The sequence below is a fragment of the Heterodontus francisci genome, chromosome 4, assembly GCF_036365525.1.
Source record: "Heterodontus francisci isolate sHetFra1 chromosome 4, sHetFra1.hap1, whole genome shotgun sequence".
Lineage (NCBI taxonomy): Eukaryota > Metazoa > Chordata > Chondrichthyes > Heterodontiformes > Heterodontidae > Heterodontus > Heterodontus francisci.
Window position 1 is genome coordinate 112,131,881 of NC_090374.1, and position 15,286 is coordinate 112,147,166.

Here is a 15,286-nt window from a genome sequence, read left to right on the forward strand (position 1 = left end):
GATTTTAAAACAGAGCACTTGGAAAACAGTGGTAGAATCGGGCAGAGTCAGCATGGATTTACGAAAGGGAAATCATGCTTGACAAATCTACTAGAATTCTTCGAGGATATAACTAGTAGAGTTGATGAGGGGGAGCCAGTGGATGTGGTTTATTTGGACTTTTAGAAGGCTTTCGACAAAGTCCCACATAAAAGATTAGCATGTAAAATTAAAGCGCATGGGATTGGGGGTAGTGTATTGCGATGGATAGAAAATTGGTTGGCAGACAGGGAACAAAGAGTAGGGATAAATGGGTCTTTTTCCGAATGGCAGGCAGTGACTAGTGGGGTACCGCAGGGATCGGTGCTAGGACCCCAGCTATTCACAATATATATATATTAATGATTTAGATGAGGGAACTTAATGTAATATCTCCAAATTTGCAGATGACACAAAACTGGGTGGGAGGGTGAGTTGTGAGGAAGATGCAGAGAGGCTTCAGGGTGATTTGGACAAGTTGAGTGAGTGGGCTAATCCATGGCAGATGCAGTATAATGTGGATACATGCGAGGTTATCCACTTTGGTAGCAAAAACAGGAAGGCAGATTATTATCTGAAGGGCTATAAACAGAGAGGGGAATATGCAGCGAGACCTGGGTGTTCTCGTACACCAGTCGCTGAACGTAAGCATGCAGGTGCAACAGGCAGTGAAAAAGGCAAACGGTATGTTGGCCTTCATAGCGAGAGGATTAGAGTACAGATGCAGGGATGTCTTGCTGCAATTATACAGGGCCTGTGTGAGGCCACACCTGGAATATTGTGTGTAGTTTTGGTCTCCTTATCTGAGGAAGGATGTTCTTGCTATAGAGGGAGTGCAGCAAATGTTCACCAGACTGATTCCTGGGATGGTAGGACTGACACATGAGGAGAGATTGAGTCGGTTAGGTTTATATTCGCTGGAGTTCAGAAGAGTGAGGGGGGATCTCATAGAAACCTATAAAATTCTAACAGGATTTGACAGGGTAAATGCAGGAAGGATGTTCCCGATGGCAGGGGAGTCCAGAACCAGGGGTCATAGTCTAAGGATACGGGGTAAACCTTTCAGGACTGAGATGAGGAGAAATTTCTTCACGCGGAGAGTGGTGGGCCTGTGGAATTTGCTACCACAGAAAGCAATTGAGGCCAAAACATTGTATGTTTTCAACAAGGAGTTAGATATTGTTCTTGGGTCTAAAGGGATCAAAGGATATGGGGCGAAAGCCGGAACAGGCTACTGAGTTGGATGATCAGCCATGATCATAATGAATGGCGGAGCAGGCTCAAAAGGCCAAATGGCCTACTCTTGCTCCTATTTTCTATGTTTCTATGTTACTCACTGCAGAATTCCCAGCCTCTGACCTGCTCTTTTCGCCACACTATTTATGTCAGGAGGAGATAGTTAGATTCGCTCTTGTTTTTTGTTTTATTTATTTAGAGTTACAGCACTGAAACAGGCCCTTTGGCCCACCGAGTCTGTGCCAACCAACAACCACCCATTTGTACTAACCCTACATTAATCCCATATTCCCTCCCACACCCCCAACATTCTCCTACCACCTACCTACACTAGGGGCAATTTACAATGGCCAATTTACCTATCAACCTGCTCGTCTTAGGCTGTGGGAGGAAACCGGAGCACCCGGCAGAAACCCACGCGGTCACCGGGAGAACTTGCAAACTCCGCACAGGCAGTACCCAGAACTGAACACGGATCGTTGGAGCTGTGAGGCTGCGGTGCTAACCACTGTGCCACTGTGCAGTGGAGATTATCATAGCCTGGCACTTGTGTGGCATGAATGTAACTTGCCACTTATCAGCCCAAGCCTGAATGTTATCCAGGACCTGTGGCATATGGACACTGACTGCTTCAGCATCTGAGGAATTGCGAATAGTGCTGAACGTTGTGCAATCATCAGTAAACATCCCCACTTCTGACCTTATGATGGAGGGATGCTCATTGATGAAGCAGCTGTTGATGATTGGGCTAAGGAACTCCTGTAATGATGTCCTGGGGCTGAGATGTTTGGCCTCCAACAACCACAATCATCTTCCTTTGTGCTATGTATGACTCCAACCAGCGCAGAGTTTTCCCCCGATTCCCATTGACTCCCGTTTTGTGAGGGCTTCTTGATGCCATTGTTATGACCGTGACGGGAACAACATACTGTCAATTCAGTCCAGTCACTCCACAGTCGCAGCATATTAAGAGTTTTCCAACCAACCAGAAAACAGCCAAATTAACCTCTCTAGTAACCCTAAGAACAAAACAGACCAAACCAGGTATCTTTAGACAACAACAATTAACTATTTATTAAAAAATATATCTTAAACACTATTAAGATAAACCTATGTCTAAAGACCTTATAACTTCTTATTTTAATCTAACTCCCAATTCACACACAAACACACACTCAAAAATAACAGTAGTTAACCAGTTTTAAAAGTGGTACTTTAAAAATTAGCTGTATTCTTGAGAATAAAAAAATAAGTAAGTCTTTGTGGGTTATGTTCCTGATGGATGAGGTATTCTAATGTGGAAATAATGAAATGCTTCTCAAAGTCTTCACTTGGATTTGATGCAGCAGTCTCATTTTGATAGGCATTCAAACTCTTTGGCTGCCGCAGGCATCAGCAGTTCCTTCAGCAATACCAAATGGACTCTTAAAAAGGTTATTTCATTTAGGCAATGAATTTGGCCTGTAGCTCCTTGTAGAATTTCTGCTGAGAGAGAATGGACAGCTCTTTTCTCTTCAGTACGCTCCGCTGGTGAGTTTTTCCAAATAAAAACTGGTTCAGACAGGTTTTTGCCAGTTTTACACACAGTAAAGTGGAAACATTATACCATGTGACCTCACTCCCGCTGTTGCCTACGTAATAAAATGCAGCTGTGGCACACTGTGCCCTCAGAAAATCCAAAACTTCTCTCCCTGTCTTAAAGCACATTGTTTTCAACAGAGTCTTAAGGGCACACTGTTTTAATCCGAAGAGAAAAGTAATTACAGTTCTGTGATACCTCTGCCCTTCCCGAAATGCGCTACATTACAATGCAAAAAAAAAGTATCTGGAAAAGCAGTAACATTTTCTCACATTCACGCACTATTCACTCTACTGATAATGTGCAGTATTTTCTTTATAACATTGCTATCCTTATAACTTAACATGGTTAAATTCGTGACAAAGCGTTGGCGATAACATTATTTTTCCCCAAAGTAAGTACAATTTTCAAATGATAAGGCTCCATGACAAACTCCATCTCAATATTTTAGCATTTCTGTTTTTAAATTTTTCCACAAACATTAATGGGTTATGATCAGTGTATATAAGTATTTTTTTATAGTCTTGGTGGACATATTCTTCAAAATGTTTGAGAGCCAGCAAAAATCCTAATGTTTCTTTTCCCACAGTGGAATACGTTTTACCCTAATGGCTTCTCTATGCTGATTCGTCATCCTGCAATAGGACTGCACCAACCCCGAGGTCGCTAGCATTGATCGCCATTTTAAAGAGTTTAGCAAAATTTGGAGCAGTCAACATTGGTTCATTCATTAAGATTGCCTTTAGCTTTTCAAAAGCTGCCTGACATTCATCTGACCATACTACTTTGTTTTTCTTTTTCTGTAACACATCGGTTAATGGAGCAGCCACAGTACTAAAATTCCGTACAAATTTCCTGTAAAAACTGCACATCCCTAAAAACCTCATTATTTCCCATTTAGATTTAGGGATAGGCAACTCTACGAAAGCTTGTACCTTTGCCGTTTTTGGCAATATCTGTCCTTGCCCCACTATGTGTCCGAGGTAAGTTACTCTTGCTTTTCCGAATTCGCTTTTTTACAGATTTATCACTGCTTCTAGTTTTTTAAACAGAATTTTTAGTTGGTTTAAGTGTTCTTGCCAGGTGTTACTGTATATTAGTACATCATCAAGATAACTACACAGTTGGGAACACTGGCTATCACCTGATTCATGAATCTTTGACAAATGGCTGAGCATTTCTTTTTAACCCAAATTGCATCACCCGGCACTGATGAAGACCATCAACTGTTATACAATCTAATATCTCTTTGGCTCGAGGAGTTAAAATAACTTTCCAGTATCTCTTTAAGTCAATCTTGGTAAGAAACCTAGCACTGCCCTTTCTGTCGATACAGTCTTCCAAATGCGGAATTGGGTAGGAGTCTGCCTTCGTTACCGCATTGACTTTTCTAGTCTATACATAATCGGGTTGACCCGTCAGGTTTAGGTAGTAGAACTATTGGTAAACTCCAGCTGCTTCGACTAGGTTCGATCAAATTGTTTTCCAGCATGTACTGGATCTCTGGTTTTACTCGGGCCTGTTTATCCGGACTTAAGCGGTAAAGATGTTGTTTTAAAGGAACAGTTCCCCCTATGTCCACATCATGTGTGGCTAAGGTTGTACATCCCGGCTTATCCCTATAAACTCTTTTAAATGTTGTGAAAAGCCTGGTTAGGTCTTCATGTTGATTTTGCCTCTAAGTGCAAAAGCATGTTGTCCAATTTTCCTACCCATTCGGTATTCTGTAATCTGTTAGTTGGAGGTTCAATCTGAGAATTGTCCAGGCCGGCTTCTGCCTCATGCTCACTATCCTTTTCCTTCTCAACAGTCCTGATTACCTGACATATCTACTGGCTTATCCTCTTCCCTGTGATAACATTGCTTTAACATATTGATGTGACATAACTGGTTGTTCTTCCAGGAATCAAAGGTGTCGATCAAGTAATCTACCTTACCAACTCTTTTGATCACTCAATATGGGCTACTGAATCGTGCTTTTAATGGTTCTCCCTGTAACGGTAAGAACACCAATACTTCATCCCCTGGTTGAAAATTATGTTTTTTTGTATTCTTCTCTGCCCATTTTTTCATATTGGCTTGGGATGCTTTAAGGTGTTTCTGAGCCTTTCCCAGAACACAGATACATAGTCCAGTATTGAAGATTCATTCCTTTGTTCCAATAATCTATCTTTTATGAGTTTTAGAGGACTCTTACTTCATGTCCGTTCAACCAGTTCAAAAGGACTGAAGCCTGCAGACTCATTCGGTGAGTCTCTGGTGGCAAATAAAAGAAAGTCTAGTCCTTTATCCTAGTCATGCAGATATTCGTGACAGTATGTTCTAATCATTGTTTTGAGAATTTGGTGATATCTCTCTAAAGCTCCCTGTGACTGTGGGTGATATGCTGAAGATTTCAACTGTTTAATCCCCAAATTGCCCATGACTTCTTGAAATATCTTAGACATGAAATTAGAACCTTGATCCGATTGAACTTCGTGGTAACCCATATCTCGTAAAGAATTGGGTTAACTTTTCTATTCCTATTTTAGCAGTAATTATCCTCCAAAGGAATGGCCTCTGGAAATCGAGTAGCCATATCCATGATGTAAGTATGTATTGATGTCCCTCTTTTGTTTTTGGCAGGGGTCCTACACAGTCTACCAATACCCTGCTAAATGGTTCCTCAATCACTTGTATGGGAACTATTGGTGCCGGTTTTATGGTAGGTTGTGACTTTCCCACCATTTGGCATGTATGGCATGTCCAACAAAATTGACTCACATCCTTTGTAAGACCTGGCCAGTAATAATGTTGGCTTATACATGATTTGGTCTTGCGAATTCCCTGATGTCCTGCAAAAGGAATGTCATGTAATAATTCCTGGCAATATTTAGGTGGTACTATTATCTGTTCAACAACTGTCCAGTCTTCATTCACGGGTCTATGAGGAGTTCTCCATTTCCTCCTCAAAACCCAGTTTGCTATATAATAACCTTCTGGAACTCATTTCACCTCAGCTTCTGTCAGAGCCGTCTGTGCTATTCAGTATATCTCTGGATCAGCTTGCTGCGCTGATACGATAGAAGATCTGTTAAACATCTCATTTGGATATTCTGAATCCCCAAATAAGGTTTCAAATACTTGGCTATCTGTTGTGGTGCCACTTTTACCTCCGACAGTGGACCCTGTCTAGCCATTGCTCAGGTGACTACACACGCAGGAAATATTCCTGGAACTTGTTCCTGTAATTGTTCTGTTTCCCTAACTTCACTTGGTTCCTTTGTAATTATAGGAGAAACTGTTTGATCCAGCCAAATCATTTCCTAGGAGTAGATCAATTCCCTCTACTGACAAACAGTGGACAACTGCTATAGTTGCCATCCCAGATATTAAGCCACTCTCTAGGCATACTTTATATCAAGGTACAGGTATATACTCCCCGCCAACTCCATTAACAAACTTTAATGTTCAAGGCGCTCTCTGGTGGAAACGTTATATCTTTCCCCAGCAAGACTGTTTGGGTTGCTCCTTTCTCCCTGAATATAATGATAGGTTTTCCTGCCTCACTTAAGGGATATGGAGTTACTTTCCCATTTGACAAAAATTCATTATAACATTCGAGTATCTTATTCTTAACCTCTACACTCACTTTAGTTTTTCTATCTGGTTTTACTGCTGTCGTTAAAGCTAAAGCCTGGTCTGCTATACTCTCAGTCAGAATCTTTTCCCCTGCACTAGCTTTGCATACCCCAACAATGGGCGGCGCAGTGGTTAGCATCATAGCCTCACAGCTCTAGGGACCCGGGTTCAATTCTGGGTACTGCCTGTGCGGAGTTTGCAAGTTCTTCCTGTGACAGCATGGGTTTTCGCCAGGTGCTCCGGTTTCCTCCTACAGCCAAAGACTTGCAGGTGATAGGTAAATTGGCCATTGTAAATTACCCCTAGTGTAGGTAGGTGGTAGGGAATATGGGATTACTGTAGGGTTAGTAGAAATGGGTGGTTGTTGGTCGGCACAGACTCGGTGGGCCAAAGGGCCTGTTTCAGTGCTGTATCTCTAAATAAATAAATAAACAAGTCCTGTGGGTTTACCTCACAATTTCCAGCATTCTGAATGAAGATGACCTGTTTTGTTGCAATGATAACACTTTGGCTTGTGAACCTCACTTCTACCTTCAGCACCTTCCTTTCTGGCCTGAGGAGGTGATCCTGGGGCATTCCCAGCTTTTCCTTCTTGTCCCTGGCTACTTGCCTTCCTTTCACTCTCCCACTTTCTATCCTTCTCAGTTTATTGGGGTGACGTACAAAAGATTTTGGCTTATTCACAAGTTCAAAATCATCAATTTCCACTGCTTGCCTAGCTTTCAAAACTTTCAGGTTATCTACATGAGTTCTCACTACTGAAGGAATGGAATTTTTGAACTCTTCTGAGAGAATCAACTCTCAAAAGGTTATCATATGTGGTTTTCATCTCTAATGCCTGTATCCAATGGTCAAAATTAATTTGCTTCACCCTGCCCAGCTAATCTCTGTAAGTTTCGAAACTTCTGACGGCAAGCTTCAGGGACCAACTCAGGTACAGCGAGAATAGCCTTTTTTGCCATTTCATAATCTGCAGAAGCCTCTTCAGGAAGCATGGCATAAACTTCATGAGCTCTGCCTACCAACCTGCTTTGCCTAAGCAGTGTCCAGCTTTCCTTTGGCCCTTTCATCTGTTTGGCTATTTTTTCAAAAGATATGAAAAATGCCTCTACGTCCCTTTCTTCAAACATAGGAAGGGCTTGTATAAATGTAAACAGTTTTTCGCTGGGTCCTGGGCTGAATTCAGATTCTTCCTGACCCGGATTTTCCCTGGATTCAAGACAATACCTTTTGTCTTCGTTGCATCTCTTTTAACCTAAATTCCCTCTCTTCTCTTTCACATTCTCTCTGAAATGCTGTCTCTTTCTCCCTTTACTCTTTTTCCAATTCGAGTTTTGTTATTGCTATTGCTTTAGCTTTTTCCTGTTGAAGCTCCAGTTTTTTCATTTCTAACTGAATTTTGGCTAATTCCACTGCATCTGACTTACTACCTTCTTGTTCCTCATCTTCTAATTCCAGACGTTGGGCTGTTAGGTCAATTATCACTGCTTTTTGGGCATCTGATTTCAATTCTAACCCCAATTTTGCCGCCAGTTCTTTTAGTTTATTCTTAGTTAAAGTTATCAAGTTACTGAGGGAAACATTCTCCTTTCCTAGAAACTGTGCTGCTAATGGCATTCTGATGGTATAGACTGTACCTTATTATACAAGAAACCTGGTTCCTTTTATTTCTTCGTAATTGGCGTTAGATTTGGATCCCGACAATCGAGTTTCCAATTAATGTGATCCCAGTCACGAGAGCAATTAATATGATGCCAGACATAAGACCCCAATTTATGTTATCCCGGAGACGAGTAATTAATATGATTCCAAATGTGAGCCCCCCAATTAGTCTCATTCTGATCCCCGGATGAGCCACCCAATTAATATGTTACGACCATGGCGGGAGCAACGCACTGTCAATTCAATCCCGTCACTGCACAGGTCACAGCACAGTATTAAAGTTTCCCCACCCAACTGGAAAACAGCCAAATTAAACACTCTAGTAATCCCCAGAATAAAACAGACAACAACAAATTAACTATTTATTAAAAAAACTAAATCTTAAATGCTATTAAGATAAACCTATGTCTAAAGACCTTGTAACCGATTTTAATCTAACTCCCCAATTCACACACATATACACTTAAAAATAACAGTAGCTAATCGGTTTTAAAAGTGGTATTTTTAAAAATGAGCTGTTTAAGAATAAATAAACAAGTAAGTAATTGTGGGTTACGTTCCTGATGGATGAGGTATTCTAATGTGGAAATAATCAAATGCTTCTCAAAGTCTTCACTTGGATTTGATGAAGCAGTCTCATTTTGACAGGCATTCAAATTCTTTGGCTGCAGCAGGCATCAACAGTTCCTTCAGCAATACCAAATGGTCTCTTAAAAAGGTTATTCCATTTAGGCAATGAATTTGGCTCCTTGTAGAATTTCTGCTGCGAGCGAATGGACATCTCTTTTCTCTTCAGTACACTTCGCTGGTGAATCTCTCCAAACAAAAACTGGTTCAGACAGGTTTTTGCCAGCTTTACACACAGTTAAGCGGAAACATTATACCATGTGACCTCTCTCTCCTGCTGTTGCCTAGGTAACAAAATGCAGCTGTGGCACACTCTAGCCCCAGAAAATCCAAAACTTCTCTCCCTGTCTTAAAGCCACGCTGTTTTACTCCAAAGAGAAGAATAATTACACTTCTGTGACACTATACTCATCAAATGCTGCCTTGATGTCAAGGGCAATTACTCTCACCTCATCTCTTGAGTTCAGTTCTTTGTCCATTTTTGGACCAAGACTGTAATGAGGTCAGGAGCCAAGTAGCCCTGGTGGAACCCAAACTGAGCATCAGTAAGCAGGTTATTGCTGTTGAAGTGGCGCTTCATAGCACTGCCGATGCCACCTTCCATCACTTTGCTGATAATCGAGAGTAGACGAATGGGACGGTAATTGGCCATATTGGATTGGTCCTGCTTTTCATACCTGGGCGATTTTCCATATTGTCGGGTAGATGCCAGTATTGTAACTGAACTGGAACAACTTAGCTAAGGGCTCTGCTAGTTCTGTACAAGTTTTCAGTACTACAGCCGGATGTTGTCAGGATCCATAGCCTTTGCAGTATCTATTACCTTCAGCCAATTCTTGATATCACATGGGGCGAGTCAAATTGGCTGAAGACTGGCATCTGTGATCTCAGAAGGAGGCTGAGATGGATCATCCACTGGCTGAAGATAGATGCAAATGCTTCAGCTTTTCCTTTGCACCTATGTGCTGGGCTCCTCCATCATTGAAGATGGAGATATTTGTGGAGTCTCCTCCTCTAGTTAGTTGTTTAATTGTCCACCACCATTCACAACTGGATGTGGCAGGCCTGCAGTACTTTGATCTCATCCGTTGCTTGTGCGATTGCTTAGCTGTATTTGTAGCATGCTAATTCCGCTGTTTGACATGTAAGTAGTCCTGTGCTGTAGCTTCACCAGGTTGACACCTCATTTTTATGTATGCCTGGTGCTGCTCCTGGCATGCTTTCCTGCACTCTTTATTGATCCAGGGTTGATCCCTTGGCTTTATGGTAAAGGTAGAGTGGGAGATATGCCAGACCAAGAGGTTATAGATTGTGGTGGAATACATGGATGTCCAGTTCTGAGCTGCCAGATCTGTTCTGAGTCTGTCCCATTTAGTACAGTGGTAGTGCCACACAGGTGAAAGGCGGGAGGGTGGGGAGAAGAACAAAAGGGAACTTCTCTGATAGGGTGGAGAGCAGAAGAGATTAAATAGCAATGATTTCATGATACAAAGCCAAAGGGTGTGATAATGGGACAAGTAAAGAAACAAATTATGTGTCGAGATGAGGTCCGAATGGCAGGATTGGAGCTGTCCGAAAGCAAAGTAAAGGGATTATGGAAGAAGCAAGAGAAAAAAACTGAACCACCAAAAAAGGAAACAAAATGGGGGCAAAGGTTATGATCTAAATTGCTGAATTCAATTTTGCATCTAGAAAGCTTTAAAGTGTCCAGTCATAAGATGAGGTGCTATTCCTCAAGCTTGCATTGAGCTTCATTGGAACACTGCAGCAGGCCAAGGACAGAAAGGCCACGGTAGGAGCAAGGTAGAGAATTGGAATGACAAGTGACAGGAAACTCAGGGTCACACTTGCGGACTGAAAGGAGGTGTTCTACAAAGTGGTCACCCCGTCTGGGTTTGATCTCCGCGGTGTAGAGGAGGCCGGAACGTGAGCAGCGAATACAGTGTTCTAAATTGAAAGAAGTGCAAGTAAATCGCTGTTTCACTTGGAAGGAGTGTTTGGGGTCTTGAACGGTGAGAAGGGAGGAGGTAGAAAGGCAGGTGTTACATCTCCTCTGCTTGCATGGAAACATAGAAAATTAGGAGCAGGAGTAGTCCATTCGGCCCTTCGAGCATGCACCGCCATTCATTACGATCACAGCTGATCATCCAAACTCAGTACCCTGTTCCTGCTTTCTCCCCATATCCCTTGATCCCTTTAGCCCTAAGCACTATATCTAACCCTTTCTTGAATATATTTAATGATTTGGCCTCAACTGCTTTCTGTGGTAGAGAATTCCACAGGTTCACCACTGTCTGGGTGAAGAAATCTCTCCTCATCTCAGTCGTAAATGGCTTACCCCTTATCCTTAGAATGTGATCCCTGGTCCTGGACTCTCCCGCCATCGAGAACATCCTTCCTGCATCTAGTCTGTCCAGTCCTGTTAGAATTTTGTAGGTTTCTATGAGATCCCCTCTCATTCTTCTAAACTCTAGCGAATACAAGCCTAATCGACCCAATCTCTCTCCATACGTCAGTCCTGCCATTCCAGGAATCAGCCTTCGCTGCACTCCCTCCATAGCAAGAACATCCTTCCTCAGATAAGGAGACCAAAACTGCACACAATACTCCAGATGTGGTCTCACCAAGGCCTTGTACCATTGCAGCAAGACATCCATGCTCCTGCACGCGAATCCTCTCGCTATGAAGGCCAACATAACACTTGCCTTCTTAACTGCCTGCTGCACCTGCATGCATACTTTCAGCGACTGGTGCACAAGGACACCCAGGTCTTGCTGCACCTCTCCCTTTCCCAATCGCCGTTCAGATAATAATCTGCCTTTCTGATTTTGCTACCAAAGTGGATAACCTCACATTTATCCAGATTATACTGCATCTGACATGTATTTGCCCACTCAATCAACCTGTCCAAATCACACTGGAGCATCTCAGCATCCTCCTCACAGCTCACACCCAGCTTTGTGTCGTCTGCAAACTTGGATATATTGCATTTAATTCCCTCATCTATATCATTAATATATATTGTGAATAGCTGGAGTCCTAGCACTGATCCCTGCGGTACCCCACTAGTCACTGCCTGCCACTTGTAAAAAGACCCGTTTATTCCTACTCTTTGTTTCCTATCTGCCAACCAGTTCTCTATCCATGTCAGTACCTTGCCCCCAATCCCATGTGCTTTAATTTTGCACGCTAATCTCTTATGTGGGACATTATCGAAGCCTTCTGAAAGTCCAAATACACCACATGCACTGGTTCTCCCTTATCTATTCTTCTAGTTACATACTCAAAAAATTCCAATAGATTTATCAAGGTGCTGTAGGAAAGGGAGGGGGTATTGGGGGTGTCTGAGGAGTGGACCAGGATGTTGCAGAGGGAACGGTCCCTTTGGAATGCTGAAAGGGGAGGAGAGGGAAGATGTATTTGGAGTGGCATCACGCTGGAGGTGGCAGAAATGGCAGAAGATTGATCCGTTGAATACATAGGCTGCTAGAGTGGAAGGTGAGGACAAGGGGAACCAGATTGTGTTCTGAGAGGAAGGGGAAGGAGTGAGAGCAGAAGTGCGTGAAATAGAACAGACACGGTTGAGGGCCCTGCCAACCATGTTGGGGGGGAGGGTGGGGGGGGGGGGGAATCCTCAATTGACGAGAAAAGAAGACATTTGGAAAGTTGCATCATCTGAATAGATGCAACAGAAACAAAGAAACTGGGAGAATGGAATAGAGCACTTGCAGGACGTGGGGTGTGAGGAAGTGTATTCTAGATAGCTGTGGGAATCCATGGACTTATAAGAATATTGGTTGATAGCCTATTCCCAGAAATGGAGGTAGAGAATTCAAGAAGGGGAAGGGAAGTGTCGGAGATGGACCACATGAAAGTGAGAGAAGAGTAGAAATTGGCAGTAAATGAAATTTTCCAGTTTAGGACAAGAGCAGGAAGTGGCACCGATGCTGTCATCAGTGTACTGGAAAAAGAGGTGAGGGAGGGGGCCTGAGTAGGACTGGAACAAAGAATGTTCCACATATCCCACAAAAAGGCAGACATAGCTAGGATCCATGTGGGTATCCATTGCAATACCTTTTATTTGGAGGAAGTGAGTAGAGTTGAAGGAGAAGTTGTTCAATGTGAGAACAGGTTCAGCCAGGTGGAGGAGGGTGGTGGTGCATGGGGTCTGGTTTGGCTTCCCTTCAAGGAAGAATGTAAGATTTAGAACCTTACTTATAATTTGTTCTTGGACCAGACAATAAGAATTCGGACAAGGAGACACCTAATGTAGTGATATCAGGATGATTTATGAAAGCTAAAAGCAATACTTAACAAAGTCAAGGCAGTCGACATCCTATTCCAGATGGCTTTTACTCTCCACTGGCTCTAGTGGCACAGATTGCTCGTGACACCTCTTCTTTTGACTCTCCCTTTGTCATCTTAAAATCTGAGCACCGAACCTCTACAGGTCTGTTCTTTTATTCTTTGTAACCGATGGCTCCTCCTGTGCAATGATTGGTTGGTTTATATATATCACTGTTTCAGTTGGTCCTGCCATTTTGTTTGTCAGTACTTCCGTTTGCACATTAATCATGATCGCATGTGCAAAACAGTATGTACAAACAGTCCATTATAATCTTGAGATCCATTAGATCATACATTTCCAGCAAGACTTATCTTGCTTTTCTGTTACATTATAATCACAACTTGTTATAGTTTTCAATATTTGTTCTTTTCTTTCCCTTTATCTGTTTGTTATTGGTCAGTATCACAAAGTAATTCTGGTTGACTCAAACTGTATAGGCAGCACGTTTTCCAGTAAGATACAGAAATAAAGTTAACTCTTCATTTAACATAAGCATATACAAAATATTATTTTGTATACATACATATATACATACATATATGTATGGAATTCATAATATAAAAAGGTGACAGAATCAACATTTCTTACAAGAAGCAAAGAGCTTTGTGGTGGAGAATGGGGCTGTAGAAGGATTGGACGCCCATGGTGAACAGGAGATGGTTAGGGCCAGGAAACTGGAAACTTGAAGTGATGGAGGGCATCAGAATCATGGATGTAGGTGGGAAGAGAATAGACAAGGTGAGAAAAAAAGAGTCGTGATAGGAAGAAATCAGCTCAGTGGGGCAGGAACAGGCTGAAACAATGTGCAATGATCCAATTCAATTGAGGGGGAGGGTCAAAATCTGGCCTGATGGGTTGGTCTCATGGTTTGCATGCGTATAGCAGGTATCTTTTTTTTATTTGTTTCATGGGATGTGGGCGTTGCTGGCCGGGCCAGCATTTATTACCCATCTGCGCCACTACAAGTGCTTCCCAGGCACCTGACTGCCATCAGCCATCTTCTGCTGATCAGAGGTAGTGTTGCGATTCCCTCAGCCTCATTGCAAAAGGAACCAATAATAAAAGCAACATTTTTCTTATCTGCTAAGATTTTGGTGGGTGTCCAGGCCTCAGTCACAACCAAGATGGGTCCCATAGCCACCACATTCTTCATCCTCAAGACCTCTGAAAAATCTGTGATAGTGCCTGGCTCCACCTCCCCATCATCAATGACCTTGTTCAGGTAAGCAGATGCTCCATCCCCAAAAAGATTATTGCAAACTCTCATGCTAGGTTTGGATTGGGCATACCAATTTTCTGCTCTTTCACCACACTTCTGCTGCAGTATGGCCGGAGTTCGCTGGAAAAGAGAATTTTTGATCTCTAGTTTTTGTAGTGCGGTTGTTTAAAATCTTGGCCAGGACATTGGGGGAGCATCCATGGTAACATAGTTGTTGTGGTAAATTTTAGCTATTTTAATTCAATTAGAAGATTATTTTTCTCTTCAAGAGGCAGTTTAAAAACATAAATGCTGCAATCAAAGATTAGCTTGTCTACCACTTGTATGCTTTCCAAATGACTTGCATTAAAATCATGTGAACTGCCAATTTTAATTGACTATTTTTAGTAAAATAAAAGCTTTGCTGGCAAAAGAAGGCATTCTCAGATTTAATATGTGCAGAGTGTTACAGTCTTAAGTATTCCAATTAAAAGTGGAGTCTAACAAGGCTGGTATTGGTAAATGGCACTAGTTCAATTGACACTTTAATTTTAAATTGAAGCAGAATTGATGCTTTACCTTTATCGCACCTCAGCACCATGTCTCTGAAGTGACAGTTTTCTACCTCTGCCCCTTCCTAGGAAAACCTGTATCAATGACTATTTACATATATTTGACAATTTACAAACCATTTTTCTGAGTCAATGTTTCTCCAGAAAAATCAAATAATCCTACATGTTAATTTCATTATTCAACCATTATTTTTGCATGTAACACACCCTTTAAAATATCCTAGATACAATTATTGAGGTTATCAGTAGTCAGCCCTTTAAGGTACAAAGTTGTGACACATTTTTATTAGATGGAATGGACATTCTTACATGGAAACACTGGATCATTTCAAAATAATATTTAGATTGAAAACAGCAATGGAGATTGGTGTAATATTGTGTATGATAACATTGTGAACAGTTTCAAAGATTACATTCTGAAACTA

At 42.0% G+C, this 15,286-nt stretch overlaps 1 protein-coding gene and 1 long non-coding RNA gene across 8 annotated transcripts in view; one reads left to right on the plus strand and one right to left on the minus strand.

Moving 5' to 3' along the window:
• Nucleotides 1–15,286, plus strand: part of LOC137369197 (phosphoserine aminotransferase-like) — a 226,988-nt gene that overhangs the window by 157,836 nt on the left and 53,866 nt on the right. The gene's annotated exons all lie outside the window — the stretch shown is intronic.
• The window catches only part of LOC137369198 (uncharacterized), a 97,728-nt gene that overhangs the window by 81,480 nt on the left and 962 nt on the right, over nucleotides 1–15,286 (minus strand). The gene's annotated exons all lie outside the window — the stretch shown is intronic.